The sequence below is a fragment of the Anser cygnoides genome, chromosome 1 (genome assembly GCF_040182565.1).
Source record: "Anser cygnoides isolate HZ-2024a breed goose chromosome 1, Taihu_goose_T2T_genome, whole genome shotgun sequence".
NCBI classification, from domain to species: domain Eukaryota; kingdom Metazoa; phylum Chordata; class Aves; order Anseriformes; family Anatidae; genus Anser; species Anser cygnoides.
Window position 1 is genome coordinate 139,834,913 of NC_089873.1, and position 13,942 is coordinate 139,848,854.

The 13,942-nt window shown below is 44.7% G+C and overlaps 1 protein-coding gene across 5 annotated transcripts in view; it reads left to right on the plus strand.

Annotated features, from left to right (window-relative positions):
• The first annotated feature begins 7,415 nt into the window (after window positions 1-7,415).
• CYFIP1 (cytoplasmic FMR1 interacting protein 1) overlaps window positions 7,416-13,942 on the plus strand; it is a 73,538-nt gene continuing 67,011 nt past the window's right edge. The window contains exons 1-2 of one of the 5 annotated variants that reach the window (XM_048051194.2): window positions 7,643-7,836; window positions 8,431-8,530. The gene's annotated coding sequence lies outside the window, so the exon portion shown is untranslated. Of the gene's footprint in view, window positions 7,438-7,642; window positions 7,837-8,430; window positions 8,531-13,378; window positions 13,403-13,942 lie in introns of those variants that run through there. The other 4 variants (XM_013180689.3, XM_048051193.2, XM_048051191.2 and 1 more) reach the window with 4 other exon arrangements.

Genomic DNA, 13,942 nt, shown 5'->3' on the forward strand with positions numbered 1-13,942 from the left:
TTCTCTGTAATTCTGGCATCGATGCACCTGCATTTTAAAAGAGAATATCAATCACAGCCATTTACCTTTTTATTTATTTGAATAAATAAAAGAGTTAATAATTGGAATTTCACCATTGTGCATGTATTTCTGCTGGAGTCGAATTGGTAACTTATTAAAGTTTGAGAGATGTTTCTGCTATGTAAATAGAGTATTTACTACCAGCCATGAGACTGTGGCTTACGTTATGAAACAATTCTTTGCAGCTGTGAATTGCTGTTACTTCATATGAAGAGGAATGTTGCGAGTCTTGTGTGAACAGGAGATCTCAAAAGGTTCGTCCAAGTTACAGCCATATATCTTTTTCAAATATAGCACTAGGAAACTTTCTACTATCCTGTAGCATGTTCTTTTTTGTTTGAGTGGAGGTTTTGCTTTATAGAGAACATCTTGTATTATCCTCTGCGGCCACATGACAGTTTTCCAAGAGGACGTTTTGTGTGATAGGAGGACAGCTACTAACAAAAGAAATTGGTGCTTCCAGTTTATGATGACTGGTTCTTATTTGAAATTCCACATAAAGTATCGCATGCAGAGACAGCGTATATTCTTCACTAAATGCTTCTTCAGTAAAACTGAATAGCGTACTAGTAGTTTTTAAACATATACTTGTACTAGGAAGTTCAGCACTTGTATGCACTGGCTCATTACTTTTTGAGTATATGTATGTCGTGTACTCTATGCTTTTAAAAATCTAAGAAGCAGTTGCTTTATTCCTCCTTTCTGTACAGCGATTACCTTCACCTTCAGTGAAATTCTTGCTTTTCATAGACTTGCCCTGGCTAATATTAACTAAATTTCGGAAAAAAAAAAATCCTTTATCCCTTCATGTTGATGCTTCATGTAATGCTTCTGAAATATAGTGAAATTGCTGTTTCACCCTATTTCCTGCTAGGAAATTACCCTTGCATTCTGTGGGGAGACCTCTATGTACTTTCTAGGTGGGTGATGCCTGCTCCTCATCTCTCAGCCAGCTTTTCCAATAGTGACTTGCTCTTCTGTCATCATAAAAGCACAGTGTAAAATCTAGCTCTGGCAATGTTGGCTGATTCTAGCCACGGACATCCTCCATGCTTAGCTTTTTGTGTGGCAGTAATACTCAGCTGAAGAGAACCCTTGAAAGATTCCATCTTATGGCCTCCCTTTCTCTTTCTTTAGAACCATGGAAGAGTAAGTCCTTTCTTTTTGGTGTATGTGCCTTGTGGTGCCACCAAGACATTTTCATCAGCCCTGTAGCAGTAGTTAAATAGCTGTTTACCTGTTCAGGAAAAAAAAATAAAAATAAAAAAAGAGGCTTTTGATGAAGTTTGGGGGTATTTTAGCTATTTGTTTGCTCAAATTTCTGAGTAACATTTTCTGATTTCTGATTTTCACAGCAGTGCTGTTACTTGGATCACATCCCATGTCCATTAGTTCTGGACATTTTTAACCTTGTTTCCAAATTCCTGCTTCTGTCAGTCACCTATGAATTGATTTGAATCTTAAATTTTAGATCCTTCTCTTTGATGAGGAGACATAGTGTTCGAGTATGCCTTACTTGCACTTTTATAATTTCAAGTAAGCAATTGCAGAAATGTTAGAAAAACTAGGCCTGTTTGTGTGCATTTGTGTTTAGATTTGAGGGGGTTTTTGTTTAGATTTGTTTAGATTTGAGGGGGTTCTGACCTAGTCTTTTGTTTTGTAAATGATTAAGTGTAACTAAGGAAAGCAGTAAAAAAACAGCAAAGCATCTGAAAACTGAATTTTCTAAGCTTCTAAGGGGTATCTTAATTTAAAATTATATTTAAAAAGTCCACTAGGTGGCAGACTTTAAAATTTCAGGGGATTGTTTTTAGTAAATTCTCTTTTCGAGCTGATGGTTGTTGTTTTCATACATCAAAGGGCTGGTCTATTTAAATGAGAAAAGGCATGTTCTTTGACCTAAACATGGCTGATCTAAAGAGTATGAATAAGAAATAGTAATTTTACTGTTAAAATCATTCTTGATTATGGGGAAAATATCTTAATGAATTATTGAAGAAGAGGAAACATCTGAATTATAGTCATAGCCAGATTATTCTCATCCTAGAGAGAAATTGAAACTAGAAAGAGGAAAATACTGTTTAGACCCTACTCTCGGCCAAATTATCCAATTTTATGCTAAGGCACAAGAAGGCCTGCTCAGGTTTTTGAAAAATGAAAATAAGTACTTCAGGGACGTACAAGGGAGAAGTGAACGCTTTTATAAAGCAACACAGATGTGGATGGAATAACAAGCATGGATTTGGGTCTTTAAAAATGATAATTTGGCTAAATGGTATTAGGAAAGATTATAATATTCAAGGTAAGGTGTTAAATCTGATATCTAAAGTGTCTGGAATAAAGCACACTGTTACTGGGTCCTGTCACAGTTGAATCCATGCTTTATTTCAACATTTATTTTTTCCTCTTTATCTTCTGGGTGCACTCTGTGAGAAGTTACAGCAAAGAGGCCCTTATCTGTCACAATACTTTTCTTCCTTCTCCTTTTATTTCTCGTGACCTTCTGTCATATCTAGGTCCCATTTTAGCACAGATTTTGTAAATTCTCTTAATGCTTTCTTTGTTGTTTAGTTTTAATAACCTTCTAATGAACCACTAGGTCCTTGAGAACCTTTGCTTGTGTCACATTACTGATATCAAAAAAGTTAGCAAGCAGTTGTTGATTGCATGGTTTCCTTGGTAGCACGGGTTAAAGATAGCATCTCTGAATTGTAGGGTGATTACAAATGTAAGAAATTCCCCCAGGCAGCTTTTTAGTTTCATTAACTGTACAGATCTACATGTCTTCCAGCTTTCCTCCTATGTTCTTTTTGCACACTTAGGGAAGACGTTCCTGCATTCTTGCAGTTCCTATTTATTGCATCATGCAGCACTGCATTTATTGCTGGGAAGGCTGCATAGGATCACAGGTCACGGGGCCTAGATGTGATCCTTAATAAAATGACCAACAAGAGAGGGGCAGGGCTGGGATGAGGTCTGGGGAGTGGGGATGGGGGTTAGGAGAAGTGAATCCAGAGAGGCCAAGTGAGGGATTTGGGGCTGTGGCTTGCATGATAGAGCATGTGATCCAGAAAGAGCAAACAAAATATTTTTGTGTGTTAAAGCTAATAAGGGTGACAAAGTTGGATGTACTGCTACTATTAATGTTATTTCCTGACATAGTGCATAGCTGGAAGGACACAACTATTTATCTGGGGAAGGCAACCTGTTATCTTGTAATGCTGACTCCGTAACAGAGTGCCTTGTGCCTTGATAGTAGTTTGTTAAAACAAAAAGTTAATGCTTTTGCAGAGTTTATTGAAATCTTCTGGTACGTGTTGAAAGATGAATTGCATAGCAAATGTGCCCTAGTCTTGCATACTGATTTCATGTGGAAGCCAGATCAATGTAATTTATAAATGAATCAAGAAGGGTTTTGTTTTCATTCAGGTCTGTCAGGGAGTTGGTGGGTGGACGCTGGCATGGCTGGCAGCACAGTGTGTAGCACGCTTGGAAAGAAGAGCAGGGAGACAGAGGGCCCGTTACACAGATACGGAGTAAAATCCCTCAGGACTGTCCCTCAGGGGCAACAGAACTTTTGTCTAGCGTGTCAGGGAGTTGGAAAGCAGATCCACTTGAGGTAGCGCCATTCAGCAGTGTGAAGGAGATCGGAAGCAGAGAGCTGCACGTCTCATCTCGTGCTGATGGGTATCTGTGAATGTGTAGCGTGCTTGCTGTTGGCCATTGGCAACATACTCTGGAGCAGGAATTGGTTTTTTTTGGAGTTAAGAGGAAGGTGTAGGTGACCAGCTCACTTTTTATTTGCCTAAGGCCTTGTGGAGAGCTGCTGGCTGTGGTGATGGAAGGAGTTAGGTCTTCCTGCAAGCTGGCCAGGCTTCCTGCCAGGGGCAGGTTCTTGCTTTCTGAGCTCTCTGCTCATCGAGGTCTTTTGAGACAGTTGTTGCTTTCTGCTTGGTCTCTTCTGCTTAAACTCCAAGCGCTGTGCCTATCTCCTCCTGAGAGCTGAAGCTATGGGCTTGTGTTACGTAGTGTGGGAGCATGGAGTTATGTTCATGGTCTTGCTGCGCTTCAAACCGTTCTCCATGTCTGACACAAAATGAAGTCTGTACTGACCTCTTGTGCCAGAAATTTCCATTCCTTTAGAGTATGGACAAGTGGCTGATGGTTTGCCACGTGCGTGGATTTATTTAATTGATTTACAGACAACTTTGTAGTTTTGCATGATGTCCTATCTTGGGGTCATTGTGGCCATTGCCCATCTTGGCTTCCTAAAAACCTTTCTGTGTTGAATCATGACGGTTTCCTGTGCTGTCTGTCTTCCTTTCCAAGGATGAAGAGATCCCTATGGGATCAGCTGATAAAAACCAAATGGATAGATGGATATGCTGTTAAGCTTAATTGCTAAAATATCCAAGTGGAAAGGTGCAAAACTGGAGAGTATATAAGCATTTTAGACAAATGTAGGCAGGACCCCAAGGCTCCTGTCAAACCTCTTCGTTCACGCAGAATGGCAGGGAACAGAAACCTTCTGTGGATTCCTGTGGGCTCCCACAGAAGATTTTCTTTCATAGACCTTGCATAAATACTGTAAAGCCCAAAGAAAGGAATTCAAAACAGAATGAAACCAGCTGGAATTCAGGAAATAGGCTTGTGGGTGTCCGTGGCTAGCATAGTGCTTTGAATAAAGGCTTTGTCTAATATACAGAGAATTGGATTAAGCTTGTTACTACCATAATATCTATTGTTCATCTGATGTAGGTGTAAGGTACACAAATTGTCAGGAACATAATACGTTGGTGTTACCGATCTCAGCAAAGATAGCTGACAAGTAGGGGTTAAATACCAGGTTTAAATAAATTCCACTCAAAATAGGGTGGTTTGAGATCCTAATTCTGGCCATTGGCATCATAACAAACTTCATAACTAAGACTTCAGCAAGGCTTTTGACACGGTTTCCCATAGGATCCTACTGGACAAAATGTCCACCATACAGCTAAATAAAAACATCATACAATGGGTGAGCAATTGGCTAACGGGCAGGGCCCAAAGGGTTATGGTAAATGGGGCTGCGTCAGGCTGGCGGGCGGTCACCAGTGGTGTCCCTCAAGGCTCCATTTTAGGGCCGGTACTTTTCAATATTTTTATAAACGATCTGGATGTAGGAATAGAAGGTATTTTGAGCAAGTTTGCTGATGACACCAAACTTGGAGGAGTTGTGGACTCGAATGAGGGTGGAAAGGCCTTGCAGAGGGATCTGGATAGGTTAGAGAGCTGGGCGATCACCAACCGCATGAAGTTCAATAAGAGCAAGTGCCGGGTCCTGCACCTGGGACGGGGAAACCCTGGCTGCACGTACAGACTGGGCGATGAGACGCTAGAGAGCAGCCTAGAAGAGAGGGATCTGGGGGTTGTGGCTGACAGCAAGTTGAACATGAGCCAGCAGTGTGCCCTGGCAGCCAGGAGGGCCAACCGTGTCCTGGGGTGCATCAAGCACGGCATCGCTAGTAGGTCAAGGGAGGTGATTGTCCCGCTCTACTCTGCGCTGGTGCGGCCTCACCTCGAGTACTGTGTGCAGTTCTGGGCACCACAGTATAAAAAGGACATGAAACTGTTGGAGAGTGTCCAGAGGAGGGCTACAAAGATGGTGAAAGGCCTGGAGGGGAAGACGTACGAGGAACGGCTGAGGTCACTGGGCCTGTTCAGCCTGGAGAAGAGGAGGCTGAGGGGAGACCTCATCACAGTCTACAGCTTCCTCGTAAGGGGGTGTCGAGAGGCAGGAGACCTTTTCTCCATTAACACCAGTGACAGGACCCGCGGGAACGGGGTTAAGCTGAGGCAGGGGAAATTTAGGCTCGACATCAGGAGGGGGTTCTTCACAGAGAGGGTGGTTGCACACTGGAACAGGCTCCCCAGGGAAGTGGTCACTGCACCGAGCCTGTCTGAATTTAAGAAGAGATTGGACTGTGCACTTAGTCACATGGTCTGAACTTTTGGGTAGACCTGTGCGGTATCAAGAGTTGGACTTGATGATCCTTAAGGGTCCCTTCCAACTCTATGATTCTATGATTCTAAGACAAAGCTGTTGTCAATTTGCACTCACCCAGGACACGGAAACTAAAGCAATCCTGCATTATAAAGGTGAGTTGTTCTTTAACAACTTTAACTTCTATTTTAACAACATTGCCCCAAGAGTGGTTTGTAGAAGAGAGTGTAGTATCAGCCAGAAACTGAAGCATCTCACTCTCGTTGTCTTCTACAGTTCTCACTGACCTGGGTTTAGGAGCTAGGCTGATCAGGAACTGTGATGGGTGAAATTCGTTCATTTGATACATGCACTCAGAGTACATCATGGAAACATACAGACAGAGAAGCAGCGGCAGCCCCATCCTAGAAAAGAAACGTGCATAGATGAATAGACTAGCACTGAATGCAGCACTGGAAAAAATAGGACTCTGGAGATATGACAGTAACACGGTGAAACGGTAGTAATAACATTTTGAAATGATGCGTAATTTCTCCACAGGCTGTTGGAATTGATCATGTGGAATGGGTGGAATAATGTGATGAGACGGTACTTGAAGTGATGATAATTACGGGGCTCAGCAACTTATTCCCACTTTCCGAAGGCTTCCTTGTAGATGATATTGCAAAAAAAAAAAAAAAAATGAAAAAAGCTGTTTAAGGAAACTTAGTACAGTGGGAAGTCATTTGGGGAAAAAAAAATCAAGTAAAGGAATAATTAATTGTTCTCAGCACAAAAACCCAGTAGTGACAGTGTCCTACTAACAGCTGTTAGAAGCAAAGACATAAAAGTGCTTGCTACAGCAATGCTGTGCAGTTTGCTAATGCTTGCAGAAACTTTTCAAGAGTAAATGTTGGATGCAACTCACAGTAGTCACACCAAAAGCAAATAGGCTTTGAGGAAAAATCAAAATTGTTTGGAAGTTTCCAAGCTCTACGTTGTCAGTAACTCGTATATATATACGGTATTGCATTCTGCCTACCCTAAAATAGCAATTTTGACAAACTTTAATGAAGCAGTTTCATGTTATGATAGAGCATCTATGTTCATTTGATGAATCTTGAAGAACCAGAACTCGAAATGGGAGAACGTGAAGTGGAAAAAAACGTAAGCAGCTTTTAAAATGAGCAAGTCCACCGTGCGTTTTACAGAAAAAACACAGCAGGGAGGTTGTCGCCACCCAGCGAAAATCGCTGTTCTGGGTTTTCCTGCTTTTAGTTCCCAGTAGCCGGGGCGTTTCAGCCGGGACGAGGGCCGTACGTGAGCACCACCTAGAGGAAATATCCTTAAGGGGTTTTCTGGTGCCTCCCCTCTCATTCTTTCAGGTCCGATCCTTGACCCTTACTGCCGAAGAGGTAAAGTGGAAGGAGAAAAAAAGAAACCGAGGCGTTGATTTTACACACGGGGGGGCCGGGGGGTGGCCCAGGCTCTCCCTTTGAGTATGGCCCCGAGGCGGGCGCTGCCTTTTTGTGTGTAAACACAACAGAAGCTCCAGCCAACACCCTCATCTCGTCAGGGGAGGCCGAACCGGAGGGCCGGGCAGGGAGAAAGGGCCGCGGCGGCGGGACGAGGAGGAGGAGGAGGAGGAGCTGGAGCGGCAGGAAGGGTGTTTCCCTGCGCGGCTCCCGCTCCCGGTGACTCAGGCAGGAAACTCCCCGCCCGGCGCGGCCCAGGAGCGGAGCCGCCCGCCTGAAGCCCCCCTCTCGGCCCCCCGGAGCCGGGCCGGGCCCCCCGGAGCCGGCAGCGCCCAGCGGGTGAGAGCGGTGGCGGCGGCGGAGCCTCCCCGGGCTGCGGACCGGGGGCGGCCCCGGGCTGCGGGCCCCGGCGGCGGCGCCTCGGGTGCGGCCTCGCCCCCTGCCCGGCTTACGGGCGCCGTGCCCCTTCCACCCGCGGCGGGAGGTGGCCTCGTTTGGGGGCTTTTAGTTTATTTTACTTTATTTTCGCGGCGTCCCCGTTTCTCGTAGTGCGGCGGGCCGCGCCTGCTGCTCGCGGGTGGGCGCCTAAAAGCCGGCCTTTTCCTCGCTTAGTGCAGAAAGTCCAAATTCTCGCCTCGGCGACCGTGATCCGTCGTGAGGGCTCGGGTTTTGCTTCCTGGGCTGTCCCCTAGCGGGTTGGGTGGGGGAAACCCCTCAGGAGCAAGCAAAAATCGTGTGTAAGTCCACCCTGCTCTTCCCATCAAGGGGGCGATCCCGTCGGTCTGCAGCCATAGGGTAGGGCTTTTGGGGAAGTCGAGCTTTATCCAGTTAAAGGAGTGATGTGTCAGTGAAAACAGCGGCATAAAGGGGTTGCTGGGTGGTGGCGTGCTGCTCTTGGACATCTTGTACACACCTCAGATGTGTTTCTGACAGACGGGGACTGAAACGCATTTCATCCCTTCGAGTATTTCTTTCACCCCATGAGGTGTTCCTCCAGCTCCTCAGCAGCTCCGTGAAGCGTCTGTACCTTTCGGTAAGCTCTCGCTGCCTTGCTTTTTTATTCCTGCGCCGTCTGATGGTAGGTTTGAGTGGCATTTAGACATGTAAATTGTTATTTATGCCAGGGAGACGTGCTACAGGAAAGTCGTCTTGGAGCCTGCCCGGAGTGGTGGCTCCCCTTTCGGGGAGGAAAGCTGCCTGGAAGGGTTTCTCCTTAATTACGCGGTCCTACAGCACGCTGCTGTAAACTGTGGGAGATGCAAAGCTTAGGTTAGGCTCTCTAATGAGCGAGGTCCTTATTGCATTCCCATTATTTGTCACAATTGTATTAACTTACTGAAAACTTCCACGTGCGGTGTCCCTGGTTAGTGTGTTTTTCAGAGCGGAGCTTCTAATAATACCCTAAGATAACTTTTTGTTTCCCGCATTACGTTGGTATCAGTTGCGTGTGTACAAACAGCTTTATGCACAGGCTGAGTCGGTACGCTCTGTGCTCAAAGCCGTGCTGCCAGTCCTCACAAAGGTTCTTGCTTCTTAGTTTTACCTAACTCCTGCTTTTTACCCTTTCAGAAACTCTTCTTGTCTCTTTCCTCCTGACCTAATGTAAAAGACTTTTTAGCATTCCCAAACAACTGGTCCGTGAAGCCTGGCTGGTACGGGCAGCCAGCGTTGCTGTGGCTGCCCAGAAGGAGGAGGAGGAGGAAGAGATATTTGGAAACAGCCTGCAGAATATCGGGGTACAGCAGGAAGGCTCAAGTGCAGCAGCATCAAAGCTTGCTCGAGGAAATGTGCAGTTCAATTTTTTTTTTTCCTTTAAAGGGTAATGATGCAATTGATAGAATATCCCTGTAATTTCTAGTTTTCAGATTGTTGCACCGGATTTTTTTCCCTTAATTTTAAATGAAAAACCTCCTAGAGTCTTAAACAAACCAAAACCAACTCCAAACAACAACAAAAACAAACAAAAACCAACCCAGGGCCTCCCCTGAACTTCATCACTGATGAAGAAGTGTAAGACCGCGTTGTTTGCAGACCTTGGGTTTGGTCAGCTCTTGTTCAGGGTGATGAGGTGGAGAGTGGAGCAGTGTTTGAGATGTGTTCAGACCTCTTCTAACTGAGGTCTGAATATTGTGTTATCTATTAAAGGGATTTGAATCGTGAAACTTGTTTTTAAAAATCCATATGAGAAAGGGAACGTTCCACAAACAATCCATACTCTTCGTTTCTTAACTCCTGAATGCCTGTTTGACTTACAAAAAATTGTAGCTCTTTAGTGCACAATGTACATATGCTATCTAGAGCATTTGTTAACAAAATCCTCATTTTTTCAGTTTGCTCTAGGTGGAAAACTGCCCCTAGGCTTGAACCCACAATCTCTCTTGACCAACTACACAGACCTTAAAGTATAATTAAATAATTAAGAGATACCTGTTCTAGCTGCACGATTATATTAGAAGTTTGTCTGATATGCTGCTCAGTTTTGTTTAATGCTTTCTTTATTCTCTCTGAAAGAGAGGTATCTTGGAAGGTGACAAGTTCCTGAGAGCAGGCGTCATGATCTTTACATAAAAGTCTGATGATTCTGAGAAGAAGGTTATTTTTATTTATTTATTTATTTATTTATGCATGAGAAGAACTTCTGAGACATTCAGATCAAGGCTTGTTTAAAGAGTGGAGACTTCGGGGCAGTTGTGCCGGATCTACAAAGTTACATAAGACAGAACAAAAAACCCTTACAAAGCTCCTTTTCGTGGATTCAGTTTTATTCATCAGTTGGCCAGAAAGCTGCTAGAATCACTTGCAGTGTTATACCAGAGAAAATTAATTTTAGGATAATTTCCACATGCATTTATGTATGAGTCAAGACAATTTCATTTTACAGTCATTGCTCCGCATTCTCGGGGCAAATTCTTAATGTGGTTCCTTTACTGTACCAACAAGTAAAAGTAAACTTTAATGTTGGGCAGTGTGTTACACCGTAGTGAATCAGAAGTCAAGATATGATTGGCTTGGCTTCTCTTGAAACAGCAACAGTGAGAGTTTCTGAATTTTTGTTGTCTATATATTTTTAAACAGCTGTGGTTACTATGGCAAGCCCCAACTCAGTAAGCAGTTGCTCATGAACTGCATTAGGTGCTTGTTTCTGTAGGGGTTCTGCAGGAGCTTGACACAAACTGAGCACAAATGGCCAGCGAAGTGGTTCGGATGGATCCATGCGTGCACATGGGAATGTGATTCATTTAAATGCTTCTGAGTTTCCCCTTGGACATGCTCTCGATTAGATCACTTGGTAATTTGAGAGCAAGAAGTAAATAGAATGGGTTTGGAAACCCCTGATATGCAGAACATATAACTTGTTATAAGTGGCCTCTGATAGACTAAAGGTATTTTGGAGTATTGGTATTTGGGGGTATATTGGGGTATTTTGGTAGTTTTTGACTACACCATTACTTTATATAAATAAAGCTACCTATATTTGGCTTTTTTTTTTTTTTTGTGGATGTGTGCAGCTCTGGCACAGGAACACCAAAGAAGGACATTTCAAAATTGTGAAATGTGATTGTATTCCCACAAAAACGCACTGAGAATTTAGTAGTGGTGCTACTTGTATTTTAAGCTACAGACATCAGCTTAGGATTCTTCCGTGCTATTCATTTGGCCTCAGAGGCTGACGTTTCGTTTATAGGGCTCAGGGGTGTACTTTGCTGCGTAACACTGATAGCTCGCAGTGTGCATTGGTTTCTCGTTTTAAGTGTACTCGCATTAATCAACATCATCTGTCTTTGCAGTGATAAAATGAATGGGTGATGCACTGATGTGACTTGCATCTCTTCTCAGGAGGCGTGTGAGAGAAGTAAAGGCGAATGTGATGGTCCTCGGGCTGGGCAGCTGCTCCCTGGTCCTGCAGGCACATTGCTGGGAGAGGTGCCCTGGCACAGCTTGAAATGCATACCCTTCACGAGAGGTGAAGGGTATTCATTTTACCTACTACCTTTAATGCTTTTCTTATTTCAGATAACTGGGTAACACTAACATGTAAGTAGCTGGGACTTAAGGTTCGACTTTTGTTAGGAGCAAGCGCCAGGCCAGCAGGCTGTGATGTGCCCCGTTGCCCATTTTGTGAGTGCTGATTGCTGACGAAGCCGTGACTCCACTCGTTGTGGAGCGAATCGCACAAGTATGTTGTACTTGGACTGGACACTGGGAATTAAATTTTTTCCAGTTTAGTGGCGTCTCCCTCAGCAGGCCTCTCACAGGACTTGTTTCTGCAGGTCTGCTTTTCTGGAGTGTTGATCAGGAGGTGATAGAACGACCAAACACGTTTTTAAAGCCAAGAATTACTCAATTGGAGCATAAAATGCCTTTTCCCCTCCCCTTACTCCACCCAAAGGCATCTTAATATTTTAGAGAAAGTGTAGACTTACGCTGTTTAGATGACTGCTTCTACAAATGGTCATCAGTGGTGAGTCTCTGTAATGCTTTTATGAACGAATACAGTAGAAAGTGTAAGAAAAATAAATAGTGCTGTTGGTTTTAGAAAAAAACACTAAACACTTGTTTTTCAAAGCCAGCACTATGTTAGGACATGGAGAAGGCTCTTGGGAGATCTCACTGTGGCCTTCCAGTACCTAAGGGGGGCCTACAGGAGGCAGGGGAGGGACTCTTTGTCAGGGAGTGGAGTGACAGGACAAGGGGGAATGGCTTTAAACTAGAAGAGGGTAGATTTAAATTAGATATTGGGAACAAATTCTTCACTCAGAGGGTGGTGAGGCCCTGGCCCAGGTTGCCCAGAGAAGCTGTGGGTGCCCCATCGCTGGAGGTGTTCAAGGCCAGGTTGGATGGGGCTTTGGGCAACCTGGTCTGGTGGGAGGTGTCCCTGCCCATGGCAGGGGGTTGGAACTGGGTGGGCTTTAAGGTCCCTTCCAACCCAAACCATTCTGTGGTTCCCTGACATGAGCCTTAAGAGTTGATGTGCTAGGTAGTGATTCCAGAAGCCGCGTCTGGAAAATGACTTGGAAAGAGTGCATCCCCCTCTCCCTGGAGGAAAACAATGTTTTCTTCCCCACCCCGGCCCCTGATCTTGTGAAATCAAAGCATGGTTCAAGACCTTACATGCTTAAATAAGCGGTTTGTTTAACAAGAGGGGTTGTGTTATTGCTTGGACCGAAATGGAAAGACTCCATCCAGACTCAGTCAGTTGTTCAGTCCTTGTGGGTCATTTCCCTCACCTGTAGCATGGCAGACTGGTGCTCTACCCACCATCCTGCCTGCAACTTTCAGTGTCTGTGTGCAGGTGCACCCTCATTTGATTAAAATAACAGCAACGTGTCGTTGGATAAGGATAACCCACCGAACCTATGTGGAATGGGCACTTCGTGAGCAACGTGTGCCAGCAGTCTTTCCTCAGGACGAAAGGTGCTGTGTCTGAGGAACGCACACCCGCTTTCTCCTCTTCTTTCTGGGGTCATGGTGGTTCTTGCTGTTTTTTTTCTTTGTACTTTGCAGAATTCTTAAATTGGGAATCTTCTCCTTGCTGAGAAATGAGGCTGCTGAGCATGCCTTAAGTTCAGTGCTTTAGTGCGTAGCTGCTGTGCCAAGTTTTAGGTGTTCCCAAAGCAACGCCGAGCAGCATTGCCTCCTAACACATCTGCGTGGCAGAGCAGGAGCTGGTTTACAGAGCTCCTGCAGCAGCAGGAGGAATCTGAAACACCAGCGTGGAAAACACGCAAATTGAGAGTAGCTGCAGGAGATACGGAAAAATGCCCAACGCAGCAAAACAAGAAGAGAAGATCAGACCAACAGGGGAGGAGTGAACTGTGTGAGAGGAAAAGCACATGAAAAAGGGAAGGGGAGTTAGCCAAGAAGCAATCAAAAGAAAGAACTGGAAGTCAAAGGACAGCAAAACGTAAGTTGCGCTTGCTGCAATTCAAAGACGTAGCATCAGAGAGTGTTAAAGGGGTGAGGGAAATGAGTGCAGCAGAACCTAACCTAGAGTGAGAGGATAGAGCTTCAACTTCCTTCTGTCCTGAGGAGGGGGTAAATACTGCAGAAGGGTTTTTAATATGTGCATAAGTTGAAGATTCATTAATTTTTTAATTTCATATTCACACACTCAGCTTGGTAAGAATTAATGAGCAAATCAACACAAGCCTCCTCAGCCATCCAGCCCCACTAGTAGTGGGTATGTATTTTTTATTATTTTTTTAGACAGAGGGGCTTGTATTTTGGGCTTGAGGCGGAGTTACACAGATAAGCCAAACCAAGGAAAACACCTGTGAATTCCTGTCGTGCAAGTGCTGTTGCAGAGCAGCTGCGTGCTGCAGCCCGGGCCGCAGGGACAGGCCTTCCCTCCTTGTCCACGTGCGTGGGATTCCTTCGGAGCGAGGAGTTGCAGGGCTGGGCCCCTGCCGTGCCCTTGTTATGGATTTACAAACAAAACGGGCAG